This window comes from Carcharodon carcharias, chromosome 17 (assembly GCF_017639515.1).
Source record: "Carcharodon carcharias isolate sCarCar2 chromosome 17, sCarCar2.pri, whole genome shotgun sequence".
In the NCBI taxonomy this organism is placed as follows: Eukaryota; Metazoa; Chordata; class Chondrichthyes; order Lamniformes; family Lamnidae; genus Carcharodon; species Carcharodon carcharias.
In genome coordinates this window covers 100,784,508-100,811,663 of record NC_054483.1, presented here as the reverse complement: position 1 = coordinate 100,811,663, position 27,156 = coordinate 100,784,508, and positions in this window count along the sequence as shown.

Genomic DNA, 27,156 nt, shown 5'->3' with positions numbered 1-27,156 from the left:
TTACACAGTCTCCAGGCTGATAGGCGTAATTTTTTACATGGTCTCCAGACTGATAGGGGTAAATATTTCACACAGTATCCAGGCTGATAGGGGTAAATTTTTCACACAGTCACCAGGCTGATAGGGGTAAATATTTCACACAGTATCCAGGAAGATAGGGGTAAATATTTCACACAATATCCAGGCTGTTAGGGGTAAATATTTCACACAGTTTCCAGGCTGATAGAGGTAAATATTTCACACAGTATCCAGGCTGATAGGGGTAAATATTTCACACAGTATCCAGGCTGATAGGGGTAAATATTTCACACTGTGTCCAGGCTGATAGGGGTAAATATTTCACTCAGTATCCAGGCTGATAGGGGTAAATATTTCACACAGTCTCCAGGCTGATAGGGGTAAATATTTCACGCAATTTACAGGCCGATAGGGGTAAAATTTTAACATATTCTCCCGGCTGATAGGGTAAATATTTCACACAGTCTCCAGGCTGATAGGCGTAACAATTTTACACAGTCTCCAGGCTGATAGAGGTAAATATTACACACAGTCTCCAGGCTGATAGGGGTAAATGTTTCACACAGTTTCCAGGCTGATAGGGGTAAATATTTCAGACAGTCTCCAGGATGATAGGTTTAAATATTTCACACAGTCTCCAGGCTGATAGTGGTAAATATTTCACACAGTCTCCAGGCTGATATGGGTAAATATTTCACACTGTGTCCAGGATGATAGAGGTAAGTCTTTCACACAGTGTCCAGGCTGATAGGGGTAATTATTTCACACAATTTCCATGACGATAGGGGTACAATTTTCACACACTCTCCAGGTTGATAGGTTAAATATATCACACTGTGTCCAGGCATATACGGGTAAATATTTCACACAGTTTCCAGATTGATAGTGGTAAGTATTTCACACAGTCTCCAGGCTGATCTGGGTAAATATTTCACACTGTGTCCAGGATGATAGAGGTAAGTCTTTCACACAGTGTCCAAGCTGATAGTGGTAAATATTTCACACAGTCTCCAGGCTGATATGGGTAAATATTTCACACTGTGTCCAGGATGATAGAGGTAAGTCTTTCACACAGTGTCCAAGCTGATAGAGGTAAATATTTCACACAGGCACCAGGCTGATAGAGTAAATATTTCACTCAGTATTTAGACTGATAGGGGAAAATATTTCATACAGTATCCAGGCTGATGGGGTACATATTTCACACAGTCTCCATGCTGGTAGGGGTAAATATTTCACACTGTCTCCAAGCTGATAGGCGTAAATATTACACACAGTCTCCAGGATGATAGGGGTTAATATTTCACAAATTGTCCAGGCTGATAGAGGTAAATATTTCACACAGGCACCAGGCTGATAGAGTAAATATTTCACACAGTATCAAGACTGGTAGGGGTAAATATTTCACAAAGTATCCAGGCTGATGGTGTACATATTTCACTCAGTCTCCATGATGGTACGGGTAAATGTTTCACACAGTCTCCACCCTGATAGGGCTAAATATTTCACACATTATCCAGGTTGATAGGGGTAAATATTACACACAGTCTCCTGGCTGTTAGGGGTAAATATTTAACACACTACCTAGCCTTATAGGGGTAAATATTTCACACAGCCCCCAGGCTGATAATGTTAAATCTTTCACACAGTCTCCAGGCTGACAGGGGTAAATTTTTCACAAAGTATCCAGGCTGATAGGGGTAAATATTTCACACTGTCTCCTGGCTGATAGGTGAAATTATTTCACACAATTTCCAGGCCAATAGGGGTAAAATTTTCATTCAGTCTCCAGGCTGATAGGATAAATATTTCACACTGTGTCCAGGATGATGGGGGTAAATATTTCACACAGTGTCCAGACTGGTAGGGGTAAATATTTCACAAAGTGTCCAGGCTGATAGGGGTAAATATTTCAAAAAGGCACCAGGCTGATAGAGTAAATATTTCACACAGTATCAAGACTGATAGGGGTAAATATTTTATACAGTATCCAGGCTGATGGGGTACATATTTCACACAGTCTCCATGCTGGTAGGGGTAAATATTTCACACAGTCTGCACGCTGATAGGGCTAAATGTTTCACACAGTATCCAGGTTGATAGGGGAAAATATTACACACAGTCTCCAGGCTGATAGTGGTAAATATTTCACACACTACCTAGGTTGATAGGGGTAAATAATTCAAACAGTCTTTAGGCTGATAGGGGTAAATATTTCACACAGTCTCCAGGAAGATAGGGGTAAATATTTCACACAGTACCTAGGCTGATAGGGGAAAATATTTCGCATAGTCTTCAGGCTGATAGGTATAGATATTTCACACAGTATCCAGGCGGTTGGGGTGCATATTTCACACAGTCTCCAGGCAGATAGGCTTAAATATTTCACAGTGTCTCCCGGCTGATAGGGGTAGAATTTTCACACATTCTCCAGGCTGATAGGGGTAAATATTTCACACAGTCTCCAGGCAGATAGGGGTAAATATTTCACAATGTATCCAGGCTGATAGGGGTAAATCTTTCACACAGTCTCCAAGCTGATAGGGGTAAATATTTCAGACAGTCTCCAAGATTATAGGGTTAAATATTTCACACAGTATCCAGGCTGATAGGGGTAATTATTTCACTTAGTATCCAGGCTGATAGAGGTAAATATTTCACACAGTATCCAGGCTGATAGGGCTAAATATTTCACACGTTCTCCAGGCTGATAGGCGTAAATAGTTCACACATTCTCCAGGCTGATACGGGTAATTATTTCACAAAGTCTCCAGGCTGATAGGCTTAAATATTTCACACAATCCCCAGGCTGATAGGATTAAATATTTGACACAGTCTCCAGGCAATTAGGGGTAAATATGTCACACAGTATCCAGGCTGATAGGGTTAAATATTTCACACAGTCTCCAGGCTGATAGGGGTAAATATTTCACACAGTATCCAGGCGGTTGGGGTACATATTTCACACAGTCCCCAGGTTGATAGGGTTAAATATTTCACACAGTCTCCAGGCTGATAGGGGTAAATATTTCACACAGTCTGCAGGTTGATAGGGGTAAATATTTCACACAGTCTCTAGGCTGATAGGGGTAAATATTTCACACTGTATCCAGGCGGTTGGGGTACATATTTCACACAGTCCCCAGGATAATAGGGTTAAATATTTCACACAGTATCCAGGCTGATAAGGGTAAATATTTCACACAGTCTCCAGGCTGATAGGGGTAAATATTTCACGCAATTTACAGGCCGATAGGGTTAAAATTTTCACATATTCTCCCGGCTGATAGGGTAAATATTTCACACAGTCTCCAGGCTGATAGGCGTAATAATTTTACACAGTCTCCAGGCTGATAGAGGTAAATATTACACACAGTCTCCAGGCTGATAGGGGTAAATGTTTCACACAGTTTCCAAGCTGATAGGGGTAAGTATTTCAGACAGTCTCCAGGAGGATAGGATTAAATATTTCACACAGTCTCCAGGCTGATCGGGTTAAGTTTTTCACACGGTGTCCAGGCTGATAGTGGTAAATATTTCACACAGTATCCAGGCTGATAGGGGTAAATATTTCACACAGTCACCAGGCTGATAGGGGTAAATATTTCAGACCGTATCCAGGCTGATAGGGGTAAATAGTTCACACAGTCTCCAGGCTGATAGGGGTAATTATTTCACACAATTTCCAGGACGATAGGGGTACAATTTTCACACACTCTCCAGGTTGATAGGTTAAATATATCACACTGTGTCCAGGCAAATAGGGGTAAATATTTCACACAGTTTCCAGACTGATAGTGGTAAATATTTCACACAGTCTCCAGGCTGATATGGGTAAATATTTCACACTGTGTCCAGGATGATAGAGGTAAGTCTTTCACACAGTGTCCAAGCTGATAGGGGTGAATATTTCACACAGTCTCCATACTGATAGGGCTAAATATTTCACACAGTGTCCAGACTGATAGGGGTAAATATTTCACACAGTCTCCAGGCTGATCTGGGTAAATATTTCACACTGTGTCCAGGATGATAGAGGTAAGTCTTTCACACAGTGTCCAAGCTGATAGTGGTAAATATTTCACACAGTCTCCAGGCTGATATGGGTAAATATTTCACACAGTGTCCAGACTGATAGGGGTAAATATTTCACAAATTGTCCAGGCTGATAGAGGTAAATATTTCACACAGGCACCAGGCTGATAGAGTAAATATTTCACTCAGTATTAGGACTGATAGGGGAAAATATTTCATACAGTATCCAGGCTGATGGGGTACATATTTCACACAGTCTCCAGGCTGGTAGGGGTAAATGTTTCACACAGTTTCCAAGCTGATAGTGGTAAATATTTCAGACCGTATCCAGGCTGATAGGGGTAAATATTTCACACAGTCTCCAGGCTGATAGGGGTAAATATTTCACACAGTCTCCAGGCTGATCTGGGTAAATATTTCACACTGTGTCCAGGATGATAGAGGTAAGTCTTTCACACAGTGTCCAAGCTGATAGTGGTAAATATTTCACACAGTCTCCAGGCTGATATGGGTAAATATTTCACACAGTGTCCAGACTGATAGGGGTAAATATTTCACAAATTGTCCAGGCTGATAGAGGTAAATATTTCACACAGGCACCAGGCTGATAGAGTAAATATTTCACTCAGTATTAAGACTGATAGGGGAAAATATTTCATACAGTATCCAGGCTGATGGGGTACATATTTCACACAGTCTCCAGGCTGGTAGGGGTAAATGTTTCACACAGTTTCCAAGCTGATAGTGGTAAATATTTCAGACCGTATCCAGGCTGATAGGGGTAAATATTTCACACAGTCTCCAGGCTGATAGGGGTAAATATTTCACACAGTCTCCAGGCTGATAGGTTAAATATATCACACTGTGTGCAGGCAAATAGGGGTAAATATTTCACACAGTTTCCAGACTGATAGTGGTAAATATTTACCAAAGTCTCCTGGCTGATATGGGTAAATACTTCACACTATGTCCAGGATGATAGAGGCAAGTCTTTCACACAGTGTCCAAGCTGATAGGGGTGAATATTTCACACAGTGTCCAGGCTGATAGGGGTAAATATTTCACACAGGCACCAGGCTGATAGAGTAAATATTTCACTCAGTATTAAGACTGATAGGGGAAAATATTTCATACAGTATCCAGGCTGATGGGGTACATATTTCACACAGTCTCCATGCTGGTAGGGGTAAATATTACACACATTCGCCAGGATGATAGGGGTAAATATTTCACAAATTGTCCAGGCTGATAGAGGTAAATATTTCACACAGGCACCAGGCTGATAGAGTAAATATTTCACACAGTATCAAGACTGAAAGGGGTAAATATTTTACAAAGTATCCAGGCTGATGGTGTACATATTTCACTCAGTCTCCATGCTGGTACGGGTAAATGTTTCACACAGTCTCCACCCTGATAGGGCTAAATATTTCACACATTATCCAGGTTGATAGGGGTAAATATTACACACAGTCTCCTGGCTGTTAGGGGTAAATATTTAACACACTACCTAGCCTTATAGGGGTAAATATTTCACACAGTCCCCAGGCTGATAATGTTAAATCTTTCACACAGTCTCTAGGCTGACAAGGGTAAATTTTTCACACAGTCTCCTGGCTGATAGGTGTAATTATTTCACACAATTTCCAGGCCAATAGGGGTAAAATTTTCATTCAGTCTCCAGGTTGATAGGTTAAATATTTCACACAGTGTCCAGGCTGATAGGGGTCAATATTTCACACAGTCTCCAGGCTGATAGGGATAAATATTTCACACTGTGTCCAGGATGATGGGGGTAAATATTTCACACAGTCTCCAGGCTGATAGGGGTAAATATTTCACACTGTGTTCAGGATGATACGGGTAAATATTTCACGCAGTGTCCAAGCTGATAGGGGTGAATATTTCACACAATGTCCAGTCATATAGGGCTAAATATTTCACACAGTGTCCAGACTGGCAGGGGTAAATATTTCACACAGCATCAAGACTGATAGGGGTAAATATTTCATACAGTATCCAGGCTGATGGGGTACATATTTCACACAGTCTCCATGCTGGTAGGGCTAAATATTTCACACAGTCTGCACGCTGATAGGGCTAAATGTTTCACACAGTATCCAGGTTGATAGGGGAAAATATTACACACAGTCTCCAGGCTGATAGTGGTAAATATTTCACACACTACCTAGGCTGATAGGGGTAAATAATTCAAACAATCTTTAGGCTGATAGGGGTAAATATTTCACACAGTCTCCAGGAAGATAGGGGTAAATATTTCACACAGTACCTAGGCTGATAGGGGATAATATTTCGCATAGTCTTCAGGCTGATAGGGATAGATATTTCACACAGTATCCAGGCGGTTGGGGTGCATATTTCACACAGTCTCCAGGCAGATAGGCTTAAATATTTCACAGTGTCTCCCAGCTGATAGGGGTAGAATTTTCACACATTCTCCAGGCTGATAGGGGTAAATATTTCACACAGTCTCCAGGCAGATAGGGGTAAATATTTCACACAGTCTCCAAGCTGATAGGGGTAAATATTTCAGACAGTCTCCAAGATTATAGGGTTAAATATTTCACATAGTATCCAGGCTGATAGAGGTAAATATTTCACACAGTATCCATGCTGTTAGGGGTAAATATTTCACACGTTGTCCAGGCTGATAGGGCTAATTATTTCACACCTTCTCCAGGCTGATACGGGTAATTATTTCACAAATTCTCCAGGCTGATAGGCTTAAATATTTCACACAGTCCCCAGGTTGATAGGGTTAAGTATTTGACACAGTCTCCACGCAATTAGGGGTAAATATGTCACACAGTATCCAGGCTGATAGGGTTAAATATTTCACACACTCTCCAGGCGGATAGCGGTAAATATTTCACACAGTATCCAGGGGGTTGGGGTACATATTTCACACAGTCCCCAGGTTGATAGTGTTAAATATTTCACACAGTCTCCAGGCTGATAGGGGTAAATATTTCACACAGTCTGCAGGTTGATAGGGGTAAATATTTCACACAGTCTCCAGGCTGATAGGGGTACATATTTCACACTGTATCCAGGCGGATAGCGGTAAATATTTCACACAGTATCCAGGGGGTTGGGGTACATATTTCACACAGTCCCCAGGTTGATAGGGTTAAATATTTCACACAGTCTCCAGGCTGATAGGGGTAAATATTTCACACAGTCTGCAGGTTGATAGGGGTAAATATTTCACACAGTCTCCAGGCTGATAGGGGTAAATATTTCACACAGTCTGCAGGTTGATAGGGGTCAATATTTCACACAGTCTCCAGGCTGATAGGGATAAATATTTCACACTGTGTCCAGGATGATGGGGGTAAATATTTCACACAGTCTCCAGGCTGATAGGGGTAAATATTTCACACTGTGTTCAGGATGATACGGGTAAATATTTCACGCAGTGTCCAAGCTGATAGGGGTGAATATTTCACACAATGTCCAGTCATATAGGGCTAAATATTTCACACAGTGTCCAGGCTGATAGGGGTAAATATTTCACACAGTATCCAGGCTGATAGGGGTAATTATTTCACACAATGTCCAGGCCGATAGGGGTAAATATTTCACACAGTCTCCAGGCTGATAGGGGTAAATATTTCACACAGTCTCCAGGCTGATAGGGTAAATATTTCACACAGTCTCCACGCTGATAGGGGTAAATATTTCACACAGTCTCCAGGCTGATAGGGGTAAATATTTCACACAGTATCCAGGCTGATAGGGGTAAATATTTCACACAGTCTCCAGGCTGATAGGGGTAAATATTTCACACAGTCTCCAGGCTGATAGGGGTAAATATTTCACAAAGTCTTCAGGCTGATAGGGGTAATATTACACACAGTATCCAGGCTGATAGGGGTAAATATTTCACACTGTTTCCAGGTGGATAGGGATAGATATTTCACACAGTATCCAGGCTGATAGGGGTAAATATTTCACACAGTCTCCAGGCTGATAGGGGTAAATATTTCACACAGTCTCCAGGCTGATAGGGGTAAATATTTCACACAGTCTCCAGGCTGATAGGGGTAAATATTTCACACAGTCTCCAGGCTGATAGGGGTAAATATTTCACACAGTCTCCAGGCTGATAGGGGTAAATATTTCACACAGTCTCCAGGCTGATAGGGGTAAATATTTCACACAGTCTCCAGGCTGATAGGGGTAAATATTTCACACAGTCCCAGGCTGATAGGGGTAAATATTTCACACAGTCTCCAGGCTGATAGGGGTAAATATTTCACACAGTATCCAGGCTGATAGGGGTACATATTTCACACAGTCCCCAGGTTGATAGGGTTAAATAATTCTCACAATCTCCAGGCTGATAGGGGTAAATATTTCACACATTATCCAGGCTGATAGGGGTAATTATTTTACACAGTCTCCAGGCTGAGAGGGTTAAATATTTCAAAAAGTCTCCAGGCTGATAGGGGTAATTATTTCACACAATTTCCAGGACGATAGGGGTAAAATTTTCACACAGTCTCCAGGCCGATCGGGGTAAGTTTTTCACACAGTATCCAGGGGATAGGGGTAAATATTTCACACAGTCTCCAGGCTGATAGGTTAAATATTTCACACAGTCTCCAGGCTGATAGGGGTAAATATTTCACACAGTCTCCAGGCTGATAGGGGTAAATATTTCACACAGTCTCCAGGCTGATAGGGGTAAATATTTCACACAGTGTCCAGGCTGATAGGGGTAAATATTTCACACAGTCTCCAGGCTGATAGGGGTAAATATTTCACACAGTATCCAGGCTGAATAGGGTAAATATTTCACACAGTATCCAGGCTGATAGGGGTAAATATTTCACACAGTCTCCAGGCTGATAGGGGTAAATATTTCACACAGTCTCCAGGCTGATAGGGGTAAATATTTCACACAGTCTCCAGGCTGATAGGGGTAAATATTTCACACAGTCTCCAGGATGATAGGGGTAAATATTTCACACAGTATCCAGGCTGATAGGGGTGAATATTTCACACAGTCTCCAGACTGATATAGGTAAATATTTCACACAGTGTCCAGGCTGATAGGGATAAATATTTCACACAGTATCCAGGCTGATAGGGGTAAGTATTTCACACAGTCTCCAGGCTGATAGGGGTAAATATTTCACACAGTCCAGGCTGATAGGGGTAAATATTACACACAGTCTCCAGGCTGATAGGGGTAAATATTTCACACAGTCTCCAGGCTGATAGGGGTAAATATTTCACATTGTGTCCAGGCTGATAGGGGTAAATATTTCACACAGTGTCCAGGCTGATAGGGGTAAATATTTCACACAGTCTCCAGACTGATATAGGTAAATATTTCACATAGTGTCCAGGCTGATAGGGATAAATATTACACATAGTATCCAGACTGATAGGGGTAAGTATTTCACATAGTGTCCAGAATGATAGGCGTAAATATTTCACTTAGTTTCCAGGCTGATAGGGGTAAATATTTCACACATTCTCCAGGCTGATAGGGGTAAATATTTCACACAGTCTCAAAGCAGATAGCGGTAAATATTACACACAGTGTCCAGACTGATAGGGTAAATATTTCACACGTATCCAGGCTGATAGGGGTAAATATTTCACACAGTCTCCAAGCTGATAGGGGTAAATATTTCAGACAGTCTCCAAGATTATAGGGGTAAATATTTCACACAGTATCCAGGCTGATAGGGGTAAATATTTCACACAGTATCCAGGCTGAAAGAGGTAAATATTTCACACAGTATCCAGGCTGATAGGGGTAAATATTTCACACAATATCCAGGCTGATAGCGCTAAATATTTCACATGTTCTGCAGGCTGATAGGGGTAAATATTTCACACAGTCTCCAGGCTGATAGGGGTAAATATTTCACACAGTCTCCAGGCTGATAGGGGTAAATATTTCACACAGTCTCCAGGCTGATAGGGGTAAATATTTCACACAGTCTCCAGGCTGATAGGGGTAAGTATTTCACACAAGTCTCCAGGACTGATAGGGCGTAAATATTTCACACAGTGTCCAGAGCTGATAGGGGTAAATAGTTCACACAGTGTCCAGGACTGATAGGGGTAAATATTTCACACAGTGTCCAGGCTGATAGGGGTAAATATTTCACACAGTGTCCAGGCTGATAGGGTAAATATTTCACACAATCTCCAGGCTGATACAGGGTAAATATTTCACACAAGTGCTCCAGATGATAGGGGTAATATTTCACACAGTGTCCAGGACTGATAGGGTAAATATTTCACACATTGTCCAGGCTGATAGGGGAAATATTTCACACAATATCCAGGCTGATAGCAGGTAAATATTTCACACAGTATCCAGGCTGATAGCGGGTAAATAGTTTCACACAGTATCCAGGCTGATAGGGGTAAATAGTTCACACAGTATCCAGGCTGATGGGGGTAAATATTTCACACATTCTCCTGGCTGATAGGGGTAAATATTTCACACAGTGTCCCAGGCTGATAGGGGTAAATATTTCACACAGTGTCCAGGCTGATAGGGGTAAATATTTCACACAATATCCAGGCTGATACAGGTAAATATTTCACACAATATCCAGGCTGATAGCGGTAAATATTTCACACAGTATCCAGGCTGATTGTGGTAAATAGTTCACACAGTATCCAGGCTGATAGGGGTAAATATTTCACACAATATCCAGGCTGATGGGGGTAAATATTTCACACATTCTCCTGGCTGATAGGGGTAAATATTTCACACAGTGTCCAGGCTGATAGGGGTAAATATTTCACTCAGTCTCCAGGATGCTAGGGGTAAATATTTCACACAATCTCCAGGATGATAGGCGTAAATGTTTCACACAGTGTCCAGACTGATAGGGGTAAATAGTTCACACAGTGTCCAGACTGATTGGGATAAATATTTCACACAGTGTCCAGGCTGATAGGGGTAAATATTTCACACAGTGTCCAGGCAGATAGGGGTAAATATTTCACACAATGTCCAGGCTGATACAGGTAAATATTTCACACAATCTCCAGGCTGATAGGGGTAAATATTACACACAGTGCCCAGACTGATAGGGGTAAATATTTCACACAGTGTCCAGGCTGATAGGGGTAAATATTTCACACAATATCCAGGCTGATACAGGTAAATATTTCACACAATATCCAGGCTGATAGCGGTAAATATTTCACACAGTATCCAGGCTGATTGTGGTAAATAGTTCACACAGTATCCAGGCTGATGGGGGTAAATATTTCACACATTCTCCTGGCTGATAGGGGTAAATATTTCACACAGTGTCCAGGCTGATAGGGGTAAATATTTCACTCAGTCTCCAGGATGCTAGGGGTAAATATTTCACACAATCTCCAGGCTGATAGGCGTAAATGTTTCACACAGTGTCCAGACTGATAGGGGTAAATATTTCACACAGTGTCCAGACCGATTGGGATAAATATTTCACACAGTGTCCAGGCTGATAGGGGTAAATATTTTACAGATTGTCCAGGCTGATAGGGGTAAATATTTCACACACTGTCCAGGCTGATAGGGGTAAATATTTCACACAGTGTCCATACTGATTGGGAAAAATATTTCACACAGTGTCCAGACTGATTGGGGAAAATATTTCACACAGTATCCAGGTTGATAGTGGTAAATATTTCACACTGTGTCCTGGATGCTAGGGGTAAATATTTCACACAGTGTCCAGACTGATAGGGGTAAATATTTCACACAGTGTCCAGACTGATAGGGGTAAATATTTCACACAGTGTCCAGACTGATTGGGGTAAATATTTCACACAGTGTCCAGGCTGATAGGGGTAAATATTTCACACAGTGTCCAGGCTGATAGGGGTAAATATTTCACACAATATCCAGGCTGATACAGGTAAATATTTCACACAATATCCAGGCTGATTGTGGTAAATATTTCACACAATATCCAGGCTGATGGGGGTAAATATTTCACACATTCTCCTGGCTGATAGGGGTAAATATTTCACACAGTCTCAAAGCAGATAGGGGTAAATATTACACACAGTGTCCAGACTGACAGGGGTAAATATTTCACACAGTGTCCAGACTGATAGGCATAATTATTTCACACAGTATCCAGGCTGATAGGGGTAAATATTTCACACAGTGTCCAGGCTGATAGGGGTAAATATTTCACACACTGTCCAGGCTGATAGGGGTAAATATTTCACACAGTGTCCATACTGATTGGGGAAAATATTTCACACAGTGTCCAGACTGATTGGGGAAAATATTTCACACAGTATCCAGGTTGATAGGGGTAAATATTTCAGACTGTGTCCAGGATGCTAGGGGTAAATATGTCACACAATCTCCAGGCTGATAGGGGTAAATATTTCACACAGTGTCCAGAATGATAGGGGTAAATATTTCACACAGTTTCCAGACTGATAGGGGTAAATATTTCACACAGTGTCCAGACTGATTGGGGTAAATATTTCACACAGTGTCCAGGCTGATAGGGGTAAATATTTCACACAGTGTCCAGGCTGATAGGGGTAAATATTTCACACAATATCCAGGCTGATACAGGTAAATATTTCACACAATATCCAGGCTGATTGTGGTAAATATTTCACACAATATCCAAGCTGATGGGGGTAAATATTTCACACATTCTCCTGGCTGATAGGGGTAAATATTTCACACAGTCTCAAAGCAGATAGGGGTAAATATTACACACAGTGTCCAGACTGACAGGGGTAAATATTTCACACAGTGTCCAGACTGATAGGTGAAATTATTTCACACAGTATCCAGGCTGATAGGGGTAAATATTGCACACAGTCTCCGGGCTGATAGGGGTAAATATTTCACACAGTGTCCAGGCTGATAGGGGTAAATATTTCACACAGTGTCCAGGCTGATAGGGGTAAATATTTCACACAATCTCCAGGATGATAGGGGTAAATATTTCACACAGTGTCCAGACTGATAGGGGTAAATATTTCAAACAGTGTCCAGACTGATTGGGGTAAATATTTCACACAGTGTCCAGGCTGATAGGGGTAAATATTTCACACAGTGTCCAGGCCGATAGGGGTAAATATTTCACACATTCTAACGGCTGATAGGGGTAAATATTTCACACAGTGTCCAGGCCGATAGGGGTAAATATTTCACACATTCTAACGGCTAATAGGGGTAAATATTTCACACAGTGTCCAGGCTGATAGGGGTAAATATTTCACACAGTGTCCAGGCTGATAGGGGTAAATATTTCACACACTGTCCAGGCTGATAGGGGTAAATATTTCACACAGTGTCCAGGCTGATAGGGGTAAATATTTCACACACTGTCCAGGCTGATAGGGGTAAATATTTCACACAGTGTCCATACTGATTGGGGAAAATATTTCACACAGTGTCCAGACTGATTGGGGAAAATATTTCACACAGTATCCAGGTTGATAGGGGTAAATATTTCACACTGTGTCCAGGATGCTAGGGGTAAATATGTCACACAATCTCCAGGCTGATAGGGGTAAATATTTCACACAGTGTCCAGACTGATAGGGGTAAATATTTCACACAGTTTCCAGACTGATAGGGGTAAATATTTCACACAGTGTCCAGACTGATTGGGGTAAATATTTCACACAGTGTCCAGGCTGATAGGGGTAAATATTTCACACAGTGTCCAGGCTGATAGGGGTAAATATTTCACACAATATCCAGGCTGATACAGGTAAATATTTCACACAATATCCAGGCTGATTGTGGTAAATATTTCACACAATATCCAAGCTGATGGGGGTAAATATTTCACACATTCTCCTGGCTGATAGGGGTAAATATTGCACACAGTCTCCAGGCTGATAGGGGTAAATATTTCACACAGTGTCCAGGCTGATAGGGGTAAATATTTCACACAGTGTCCAGGCTGATAGGGGTAAATATTTCACACAATCTCCAGGATGATAGGGGTAAATATTTCACACAGTGTCCAGACTGATAGGGGTAAATATTTCAAACAGTGTCCAGACTGATTGGGGTAAATATTTCACACAGTGTCCAGGCTGATAGGGGTAAATATTTCACACAGTGTCCAGGCCGATAGGGGTAAATATTTCACACATTCTAACGGCTGATAGGGGTAAATATTTCACACAGTGTCCAGGCCGATAGGGGTAAATATTTCACACATTCTAACGGCTGATAGGGGTAAATATTTCACACAGTGTCCAGGCTGATAGGGGTAAATATTTCACACAGTGTCCAGGCTGATAGGGGTAAATATTTCACACACTGTCCAGGCTGATAAGGGTAAATATTTCACACAGTGTCCAGGCTGATAGGGGTAAATATTTCACACACTGTCCAGGCTGATAGGGGTAAATATTTCACACAGTGTCCATACTGATTGGGGAAAATATTTCACACAGTGTCCAGACTGATTGGGGAAAATATTTCACACAGTATCCAGGTTGATAGGGGTAAATATTTCACACTGTGTCCAGGATGCTAGGGGTAAATATGTCACACAATCTCCAGGCTGATAGGGGTAAATATTTCACACAGTGTCCAGACTGATAGGGGTAAATATTTCACACAGTTTCCAGACTGATAGGGGTAAATATTTCACACAGTGTCCAGACTGATTGGGGTAAATATTTCACACAGTGTCCAGGCTGATAGGGGTAAATATTTCACACAGTGTCCAGGCTGATAGGGGTAAATATTTCACACAATATCCAGGCTGATACAGGTAAATATTTCACACAATATCCAGGCTGATTGTGGTAAATATTTCACACAATATCAGGCTGATGGGGGTAAATATTTCACACATTCTCCTGGCTGATAGGGGTAAATATTTCACACAGTCTCAAAGCAGATAGGGGTAAATATTACACACAGTGTCCAGACTGACAGGGGTAAATATTTCACACAGTGTCCAGACTGATAGGCGTAATTATTTCACACAGTATCCAGGCTGATAGGGGTAAATATTGCACACAGTCTCCAGGCTGATAGGGGTAAATATTGCACACAGTCTCCTGTCTGATACGTGTAAATATTTCACACAGTCTCCAGGTTGATAGGGGTAAATATTGCACACAGTCTCCACGCTGATAGGGGTAAATATTGCACACAGTCTCCTGTCTGATAGGGGTAATTATTTCACACAGTATCCAGGTTGATAGGGGTAAATAGTGCACACAGTCTCCAGGATGATAGGGGTAAATATTTCACATAGTATCCTTGTTGATAGGGGTAAAAATTTCACACAGTCTCCAGGCTGATATGTGTAAATATTTCACACAGTCTCCATTCAGATAGGGGTAAATATTTCACACAGTATCCAGGCAGTTGGGGTACATATTTCACACCGTCCCCAGGTTGATAGGATTAAATATTTCTAACAGTCTCCAGGCTGATAGGGGTAAATATTTCACACAGTATCCAGGCTGATAGGGGTAAATATTTCACACAGTGTCCAGGCTGATAGGGGTAAATATTTCACACAGTGTCCAGGCAGATAGGGGTAAATATTTCACACAATATCCAGGCTGATACAGGTAAATATTTCACACAATATCCAGGCTGATAGCGGTAAATATTTCACACAGTATCCAGGCTGATTGTGGTAAATAGTTCACACAGTATCCAGGCTGATAGGGGTAAATATTTCACACAATATCCAGGCTGATGGGGGTAAATATTTCACACATTCTCCGGGCTGATAGGGGTAAATATTTCACACAGTGTCCAGACTGATAGGGGTAAATATTTCACACAGTGTCCAGACTGATTGGGATAAATATTTCACACAGTGTCCAGGCTGATAGGGGTAAATATTTCACACAGTGTCCAGACTGATAGGGGTAAATATTTCACACAGTGTCCAGGCTGATAGGGGTAAATATTTCACACAGTGTCCAGGCTGATAGGGGTAAATATTTCACACAGGGTCCAGGCTGATAGGGGTAAATATTTCACACAGTGTCCAGGCTGATAGGGGTAAATATTTCACACACTGTCCAGGCTGATAGGGGTAAATATTTCACACAGTGTCCATACTGATTGGGGAAAATATTTCACACAGTGTCCAGACTGATTGGGGAAAATATTTCACACAGTATCCAGGTTGATAGGGGTAAATATTTCAGACTGTGTCCAGGATGCTAGGGGTAAATATGTCACACAATCTCCAGGCTGATAGGGGTAAATATTTCACACAGTGTCCAGAATGATAGGGGTAAATATTTCACACAGTTTCCAGACTGATAGGGGTAAATATTTCACACAGTGTCCAGACTGATTGGGGTAAATATTTCACACAGTGTCCAGGCTGATAGGGGTAAATATTTCACACAGTGTCCAGGCTGATAGGGGTAAATATTTCACACAATATCCAGGCTGATACAGGTAAATATTTCACACAATATCCAGGCTGATTGTGGTAAATATTTCACACAATATCCAGGCTGATGGGGGTAAATATTTCACACATTCTCCTGGCTGATAGGGGTAAATATTTCACACAGTCTCAAAGCAGATAGGGGTAAATATTACACACAGTGTCCAGACTGACAGGGGTAAATATTTCACACAGTGTCCAGACTGATAGGTGAAATTATTTCACACAGTATCCAGGCTGATAGGGGTAAATATTGCACACAGTCTCCGGGCTGATAGGGGTAAATATTTCACACAGTGTCCAGGCTGATAGGGGTAAATATTTCACACAGTGTCCAGGCTGATAGGGGTAAATATTTCACACAATCTCCAGGATGATAGGGGTAAATATTTCACACAGTGTCCAGACTGATAGGGGTAAATATTTCAAACAGTGTCCAGACTGATTGGGGTAAATATTTCACACAGTGTCCAGGCTGATAGGGGTAAATATTTCACACAGTGTCCAGGCCGATAGGGGTAAATATTTCACACATTCTAACGGCTGATAGGGGTAAATATTTCACACAGTGTCCAGGCCGATAGGGGTAAATATTTCACACATTCTAACGGCTAATAGGGGTAAATATTTCACACAGTGTCCAGGCTGATAGGGGTAAATATTTCACACAGTGTCCAGGCTGATAGGGGTAAATATTTCACACACTGTCCAGGCTGATAGGGGTAAATATTTCACACAGTGTCCAGGCTGATAGGGGTAAATATTTCACACACTGTCCAGGCTGATAGGGGTAAATATTTCACACAGTGTCCATACTGATTGGGGAAAATATTTCACACAGTGTCCAGACTGATTGGGGAAAATATTTCACACAGTATCCAGGTTGATAGGGGTAAATATTTCACACTGTGTCCAGGATGCTAGGGGTAAATATGTCACACAATCTCCAGGCTGATAGGGGTAAATATTTCACACAGTGTCCAGACTGATAGGGGTAAATATTTCACACAGTTTCCAGACTGATAGGGGTAAATATTTCACACAGTGTCCAGACTGATTGGGGTAAATATTTCACACAGTGTCCAGGCTGATAGGGGTAAATATTTCACACAGTGTCCAGGCTGATAGGGGTAAATATTTCACACAATATCCAGGCTGATACAGGTAAATATTTCACACAATATCCAGGCTGATTGTGGTAAATATTTCACACAATATCCAAGCTGATGGGGGTAAATATTTCACACATTCTCCTGGCTGATAGGGGTAAATATTGCACACAGTCTCCAGGCTGATAGGGGTAAATATTGCACACAGTCTCCAGGCTGATAGGGGTAAATATTTCACACAGTGTCCAGGCTGATAGGGGTAAATATTTCACACAGTGTCCAGGCTGATAGGGGTAAATATTTCACACAATCTCCAGGATGATAGGGGTAAATATTTCACACAGTGTCCAGACTGATAGGGGTAAATATTTCAAACAGTGTCCAGACTGATTGGGGTAAATATTTCACACAGTGTCCAGGCTGATAGGGGTAAATATTTCACACAGTGTCCAGGCCGATAGGGGTAAATATTTCACACATTCTAACGGCTGATAGGGGTAAATATTTCACACAGTGTCCAGGCCGATAGGGGTAAATATTTCACACATTCTAACGGCTGATAGGGGTAAATATTTCACACAGTGTCCAGGCTGATAGGGGTAAATATTTCACACAGTGTCCAGGCTGATAGGGGTAAATATTTCACACACTGTCCAGGCTGATAGGGGTAAATATTTCACACAGTCTCCAGGCTGATAGGGGTAAATATTTCACACACTGTCCAGGCTGATAGGGGTAAATATTTCACACAGTGTCCATACTGATTGGGGAAAATATTTCACACAGTGTCCAGACTGATTGGGGAAAATATTTCACACAGTATCCAGGTTGATAGGGGTAAATATTTCACACTGTGTCCAGGATGCTAGGGGTAAATATGTCACACAATCTCCAGGCTGATAGGGGTAAATATTTCACACAGTGTCCAGACTGATAGGGGTAAATATTTCACACAGTTTCCAGACTGATAGGGGTAAATATTTCACACAGTGTCCAGACTGATTGGGGTAAATATTTCACACAGTGTCCAGGCTGATAGGGGTAAATATTTCACACAGTGTCCAGGCTGATAGGGGTAAATATTTCACACAATATCCAGGCTGATACAGGTAAATATTTCACACAATATCCAGGCTGATTGTGGTAAATATTTCACACAATATCAGGCTGATGGGGGTAAATATTTCACACATTCTCCTGGCTGATAGGGGTAAATATTTCACACAGTCTCAAAGCAGATAGGGGTAAATATTACACACAGTGTCCAGACTGACAGGGGTAAATATTTCACACAGTGTCCAGACTGATAGGCGTAATTATTTCACACAGTATCCAGGCTGATAGGGGTAAATATTGCACACAGTCTCCAGGCTGATAGGGGTAAATATTGCACACAGTCTCCTGTCTGATACGTGTAAATATTTCACACAGTCTCCAGGTTGATAGGGGTAAATATTGCACACAGTCTCCACGCTGATAGGGGTAAATATTGCACACAGTCTCCTGTCTGATAGGGGTAATTATTTCACACAGTATCCAGGTTGATAGGGGTAAATAGTGCACACAGTCTCCAGGATGATAGGGGTAAATATTTCACATAGTATCCTTGTTGATAGGGGTAAAAATTTCACACAGTCTCCAGGCTGATATGTGTAAATATTTCACACAGTCTCCATTCAGATAGGGGTAAATATTTCACACAGTATCCAGGCAGTTGGGGTACATATTTCACACCGTCCCCAGGTTGATAGGATTAAATATTTCTAACAGTCTCCAGGCTGATAGGGGTAAATATTTCACACAGTATCCAGGCTGATAGGGGTAAATATTTCACACAGTGTCCAGGCTGATAGGGGTAAATATTTCACACAGTGTCCAGGCAGATAGGGGTAAATATTTCACACAATATCCAGGCTGATACAGGTAAATATTTCACACAATATCCAGGCTGATAGCGGTAAATATTTCACACAGTATCCAGGCTGATTGTGGTAAATAGTTCACACAGTATCCAGGCTGATAGGGGTAAATATTTCACACAATATCCAGGCTGATGGGGGTAAATATTTCACACATTCTCCGGGCTGATAGGGGTAAATATTTCACACAGTGTCCAGACTGATAGGGGTAAATATTTCACACAGTGTCCAGACTGATTGGGATAAATATTTCACACAGTGTCCAGGCTGATAGGGGTAAATATTTCACACAGTGTCCAGACTGATAGGGGTAAATATTTCACACAGTGTCCAGGCTGATAGGGGTAAATATTTCACACAGTGTCCAGGCTGATAGGGGTAAATATTTCACACAGGGTCCAGGCTGATAGGGGTAAATATTTCACACAGTGTCCAGGCTGATAGGGGTAAATATTTCACACACTGTCCAGGCTGATAGGGGTAAATATTTCACACAGTGTCCATACTGATTGGGGAAAATATTTCACACAGTGTCCAGACTGATTGGGGAAAATATTTCACACAGTATCCAGGTTGATAGGGGTAAATATTTCAGACTGTGTCCAGGATGCTAGGGGTAAATATGTCACACAATCTCCAGGCTGATAGGGGTAAATATTTCACACAGTGTCCAGAATGATAGGGGTAAATATTTCACACAGTTTCCAGACTGATAGGGGTAAATATTTCACACAGTGTCCAGACTGATTGGGGTAAATATTTCACACAGTGTCCAGGCTGATAGGGGTAAATATTTCACACAGTGTCCAGGCTGATAGGGGTAAATATTTCACACAATATCCAGGCTGATACAGGTAAATATTTCACACAATATCCAGGCTGATTGTGGTAAATATTTCACACAATATCCAGGCTGATGGGGGTAAATATTTCACACATTCTCCTGGCTGATAGGGGTAAATATTTCACACAGTCTCAAAGCAGATAGGGGTAAATATTACACACAGTGTCCAGACTGACAGGGGTAAATATTTCACACAGTGTCCAGACTGATAGGTGAAATTATTTCACACAGTATCCAGGCTGATAGGGGTAAATATTGCACACAGTCTCCGGGCTGATAGGGGTAAATATTTCACACAGTGTCCAGGCTGATAGGGGTAAATATTTCACACAGTGTCCAGGCTGATAGGGGTAAATATTTCACACAATCTCCAGGATGATAGGGGTAAATATTTCACACAGTGTCCAGACTGATAGGGGTAAATATTTCAAACAGTGTCCAGACTGATTGGGGTAAATATTTCACACAGTGTCCAGGCTGATAGGGGTAAATATTTCACACAGTGTCCAGGCCGATAGGGGTAAATATTTCACACATTCTAACGGCTGATAGGGGTAAATATTTCACACAGTGTCCAGGCCGATAGGGGTAAATATTTCACACATTCTAACGGCTAATAGGGGTAAATATTTCACACAGTGTCCAGGCTGATAGGGGTAAATATTTCACACAGTGTCCAGGCTGATAGGGGTAAATATTTCACACACTGTCCAGGCTGATAGGGGTAAATATTTCACACAGTGTCCAGGCTGATAGGGGTAAATATTTCACACACTGTCCAGGCTGATAGGGGTAAATATTTCACACAGTGTCCATACTGATTGGGGAAAATATTTCACACAGTGTCCAGACTGATTGGGGAAAATATTTCACACAGTATCCAGGTTGATAGGGGTAAATATTTCACACTGTGTCCAGGATGCTAGGGGTAAATATGTCACACAATCTCCAGGCTGATAGGGGTAAATATTTCACACAGTGTCCAGACTGATAGGGGTAAATATTTCACACAGTTTCCAGACTGATAGGGGTAAATATTTCACACAGTGTCCAGACTGATTGGGGTAAATATTTCACACAGTGTCCAGGCTGATAGGGGTAAATATTTCACACAGTGTCCAGGCTGATAGGGGTAAATATTTCACACAATATCCAGGCTGATACAGGTAAATATTTCACACAATATCCAGGCTGATTGTGGTAAATATTTCACACAATATCCAAGCTGATGGGGGTAAATATTTCACACATTCTCCTGGCTGATAGGGGTAAATATTGCACACAGTCTCCAGGCTGATAGGGGTAAATATTTCACACAGTGTCCAGGCTGATAGGGGTAAATATTTCACACAGTGTCCAGGCTGATAGGGGTAAATATTTCACACAATCTCCAGGATGATAGGGTTAAATATTTCACACAGTGTCCAGACTGATAGGGGTAAATATTTCAAACAGTGTCCAGACTGATTGGGGTAAATATTTCACACAGTGTCCAGGCTGATAGGGGTAAATATTTCACACAGTGTCCAGGCCGATAGGGGTAAATATTTCACACATTCTAACGGCTGATAGGGGTAAATATTTCACACAGTGTCCAGGCCGATAGGGGTAAATATTTCACACATTCTAACGGCTGATAGGGGTAAATATTTCACACAGTGTCCAGGCTGATAGGGGTAAATATTTCACACAGTGTCCAGGCTGATAGGGGTAAATATTTCACACACTGTCCAGGCTGATAAGGGTAAATATTTCACACAGTGTCCAGGCTGATAGGGGTAAATATTTCACACACTGTCCAGGCTGATAGGGGTAAATATTTCACACAGTGTCCATACTGATTGGGGAAAATATTTCACACAGTGTCCAGACTGATTGGGGAAAATATTTCACACAGTATCCAGGTTGATAGGGGTAAATATTTCACACTGTGTCCAGGATGCTAGGGGTAAATATGTCACACAATCTCCAGGCTGATAGGGGTAAATATTTCACACAGTGTCCAGACTGATAGGGGTAAATATTTCACACAGTTTCCAGACTGATAGGGGTAAATATTTCACACAGTGTCCAGACTGATTGGGGTAAATATTTCACACAGTGTCCAGGCTGATAGGGGTAAATATTTCACACAGTGTCCAGGCTGATAGGGGTAAATATTTCACACAATATCCAGGCTGATACAGGTAAATATTTCACACAATATCCAGGCTGATTGTGGTAAATATTTCACACAATATCAGGCTGATGGGGGTAAATATTTCACACATTCTCCTGGCTGATAGGGGTAAATATTTCACACAGTCTCAAAGCAGATAGGGGTAAATATTACACACAGTGTCCAGACTGACAGGGGTAAATATTTCACACAGTGTCCAGACTGATAGGCGTAATTATTTCACACAGTATCCAGGCTGATAGGGGTAAATATTGCACACAGTCTCCAGGCTGATAGGGGTAAATATTGCACACAGTCTCCTGTCTGATACGTGTAAATATTTCACACAGTCTCCAGGTTGATAGGGGTAAATATTGCACACAGTCTCCACGCTGATAGGGGTAAATATTGCACACAGTCTCCTGTCTGATAGGGGTAATTATTTCACACAGTATCCAGGTTGATAGGGGTAAATAGTGCACACAGTCTCCAGGATGATAGGGGTAAATATTTCACATAGTATCCTTGTTGATAGGGGTAAAAATTTCACACAGTCTCCAGGCTGATATGTGTAAATATTTCACACAGTCTCCATTCAGATAGGGGTAAATATTTCACACAGTATCCAGGCAGTTGGGGTACATATTTCACACCGTCCCCAGGTTGATAGGATTAAATATTTCTAACAGTCTCCAGGCTGATAGGGGTAAATATTTCACACAGTATCCAGGCTGATAGGGGTAAATATTTCACACAGTGTCCAGGCTGATAGGGGTAAATATTTCACACAGTGTCCAGGCAGATAGGGGTAAATATTTCACACAATATCCAGGCTGATACAGGTAAATATTTCACACAATATCCAGGCTGATAGTGGTAAATATTTCACACAGTATCCAGGCTGATTGTGGTAAATAGTTCACACAGTATCCAGGCTGATAGGGGTAAATATTTCACACAATATCCAGGCTGATGGGGGTAAATATTTCACACATTCTCCGGGCTGATAGGGGTAAATATTTCACACAGTGTCCAGACTGATAGGGGTAAATATTTCACACAGTGTCCAGACTGATTGGGATAAATATTTCACACAGTGTCCAGGCTGATAGGGGTAAATATTTCACACAGTGTCCAGGCTGATAGGGGTAAATATTTCACACAATCTCCAGGATGATAGGGTTAAATATTTCACACAGTGTCCAGACTGATAGGGGTAAATATTTCAAACAGTGTCCAGACTGATTGGGGTAAATATTTCACACAGTGTCCAGGCTGATAGGGGTAAATATTTCACACAGTGTCCAGGCCGATAGGGGTAAATATTTCACACATTCTAACGGCTGATAGGGGTAAATATTTCACACAGTGTCCAGGCCGATAGGGGTAAATATTTCACACATTCTAACGGCTGATAGGGGTAAATATTTCACACAGTGTCCAGGCTGATAGGGGTAAATATTTCACACAGTGTCCAGGCTGATAGGGGTAAATATTTCACACACTGTCCAGGCTGATAAGGGTAAATATTTCACACAGTGTCCAGGCTGATAGGGGTAAATATTTCACACACTGTCCAGGCTGATAGGGGTAAATATTTCACACAGTGTCCATACTGATTGGGGAAAATATTTCACACAGTGTCCAGACTGATTGGGGAAAATATTTCACACAGTATCCAGGTTGATAGGGGTAAATATTTCACACTGTGTCCAGGATGCTAGGGGTAAATATGTCACACAATCTCCAGGCTGATAGGGGTAAATATTTCACACAGTGTCCAGACTGATAGGGGTAAATATTTCACACAGTTTCCAGACTGATAGGGGTAAATATTTCACACAGTGTCCAGACTGATTGGGGTAAATATTTCACACAGTGTCCAGGCTGATAGGGGTAAATATTTCACACAGTGTCCAGGCTGATAGGGGTAAATATTTCACACAATATCCAGGCTGATACAGGTAAATATTTCACACAATATCCAGGCTGATTGTGGTAAATATTTCACACAATATCAGGCTGATGGGGGTAAATATTTCACACATTCTCCTGGCTGATAGGGGTAAATATTTCACACAGTCTCAAAGCAGATAGGGGTAAATATTACACACAGTGTCCAGACTGACAGGGGTAAATATTTCACACAGTGTCCAGACTGATAGGCGTAATTATTTCACACAGTATCCAGGCTGATAGGGGTAAATATTGCACACAGTCTCCAGGCTGATAGGGGTAAATATTGCACACAGTCTCCTGTCTGATACGTGTAAATATTTCACACAGTCTCCAGGTTGATAGGGGTAAATATTGCACACAGTCTCCACGCTGATAGGGGTAAATATTGCACACAGTCTCCTGTCTGATAGGGGTAATTATTTCACACAGTATCCAGGTTGATAGGGGTAAATAGTGCACACAGTCTCCAGGATGATAGGGGTAAATATTTCACATAGTATCCTTGTTGATAGGGGTAAAAATTTCACACAGTCTCCAGGCTGATATGTGTAAATATTTCACACAGTCTCCATTCAGATAGGGGTAAATATTTCACACAGTATCCAGGCAGTTGGGGTACATATTTCACACCGTCCCCAGGTTGATAGGATTAAATATTTCTAACAGTCTCCAGGCTGATAGGGGTAAATATTTCACACAGTATCCAGGCTGATAGGGGTAAATATTTCACACAGTGTCCAGGCTGATAGGGGTAAATATTTCACACAGTGTCCAGGCAGATAGGGGTAAATATTTCACACAATATCCAGGCTGATACAGGTAAATATTTCACACAATATCCAGGCTGATAGTGGTAAATATTTCACACAGTATCCAGGCTGATTGTGGTAAATAGTTCACACAGTATCCAGGCTGATAGGGGTAAATATTTCACACAATATCCAGGCTGATGGGGGTAAATATTTCACACATTCTCCGGGCTGATAGGGGTAAATATTTCACACAGTGTCCAGACTGATAGGGGTAAATATTTCACACAGTGTCCAGACTGATTGGGATAAATATTTCACACAGTGTCCAGGCTGATAGGGGTAAATATTTCACACAGTGTCCAGACTGATAGGGGTAATATTTCACACAGTGTCCAGGCCGATAGGGGTAAATATTTCACACATTCTAACGGCTGATAGGGGTAGATATTTCACACAGTGTCCAGACTGACTGGGCTAAATATTACACACAGTGTCCAGACTGATAGGGGAAATATTTCACACAGCATGCAGGCTGACAGGGATAATTATTTCATTCAGTCTCCAGGCTGATGGAGGTAAATATTTCACACAGTCTCCGGGCTGATAGGGGTAAATATTTCACACTGTGTCCAGGATGATAGTGGTAAATATTTCACACAGTGTCCAGGCTGATAGGGGTAAATATTTCACTCAGTCTCCAGGATGCTAGGGGTAAATATTTCACACAATCTCCAGGCTGATAGGGGTAAATGTTTCACACAGTGTCCAGACTGATAGGGGTAAATATTTCACACAGGGTCCAGGCTGATAGGGGTAAATATTTCACACAGTGTCCAGGCTGATAGGGGTAAATATTTCACACAGTGTCCAGGCTGATAGGGGTAAATATTTCACACAGTGTCCAGGCTGATAGGGGTAAATATTTCACACAGTGTCCAGGCTGATAGGGGTAAATATTTCACACAATCTCCAGGATGATAGGGGTAAATATTTCACACAGTGTCCAGACTGATAGGGGTAAATATTTCAAACAGTGTCCAGACTGATTGGGGTAAATATTTCACACAGTGTCCAGGCTGATAGGGGTAAATATTTCACACAGTGTCCAGGCCGATAGGGGTAAATATTTCACACATTCTAACGGCTGATAGGGGTAAATATTTCACACAGTGTCCAGGCCGATAGGGGTAACTATTTCACACATTCTAACGGCTGATAGGGGTAAATATTTCACACAGTGTCCAGGCTGATAGGGGTAAATATTTCACACAGTGTCCAGGCTGATAGGGGTAAATATTTCACACACTGTCCAGGCTGATAGGGGTAAATATTTCACACAGTGTCCAGGCTGATAGGGGTAAATATTTCACACACTGTCCAGGCTGATAGGGGTAAATATTTCACACAGTGTCCATACTGATTGGGGAAAATATTTCACACAGTGTCCAGACTGATTGGGGAAAATATTTCACACAGTATCCAGGTTGATAGGGGTAAATATTTCACACTGTGTCCAGGATGCTAGGGGTAAATATGTCACACAATCTCCAGGCTGATAGGGGTAAATATTTCACACAGTGTCCAGACTGATAGGGGTAAATATTTCACACAGTGTCCAGACTGATAGGGGTAAATATTTCACACAGTGTCCAGGCTGATAGGGGTAAATATTTCACACAATCTCCAGGATGATAGGGTTAAATATTTCACACAGTGTCCAGACTGATAGGGGTAAATATTTCAAACAGTGTCCAGACTGATTGGGGTAAATATTTCACACAGTGTCCAGGCTGATAGGGGTAAATATTTCACACAGTGTCCAGGCCGATAGGGGTAAATATTTCACACATTCTAACGGCTGATAGGGGTAAATATTTCACACAGTGTCCAGGCCGATAGGGGTAAATATTTCACACATTCTAACGGCTGATAGGGGTAAA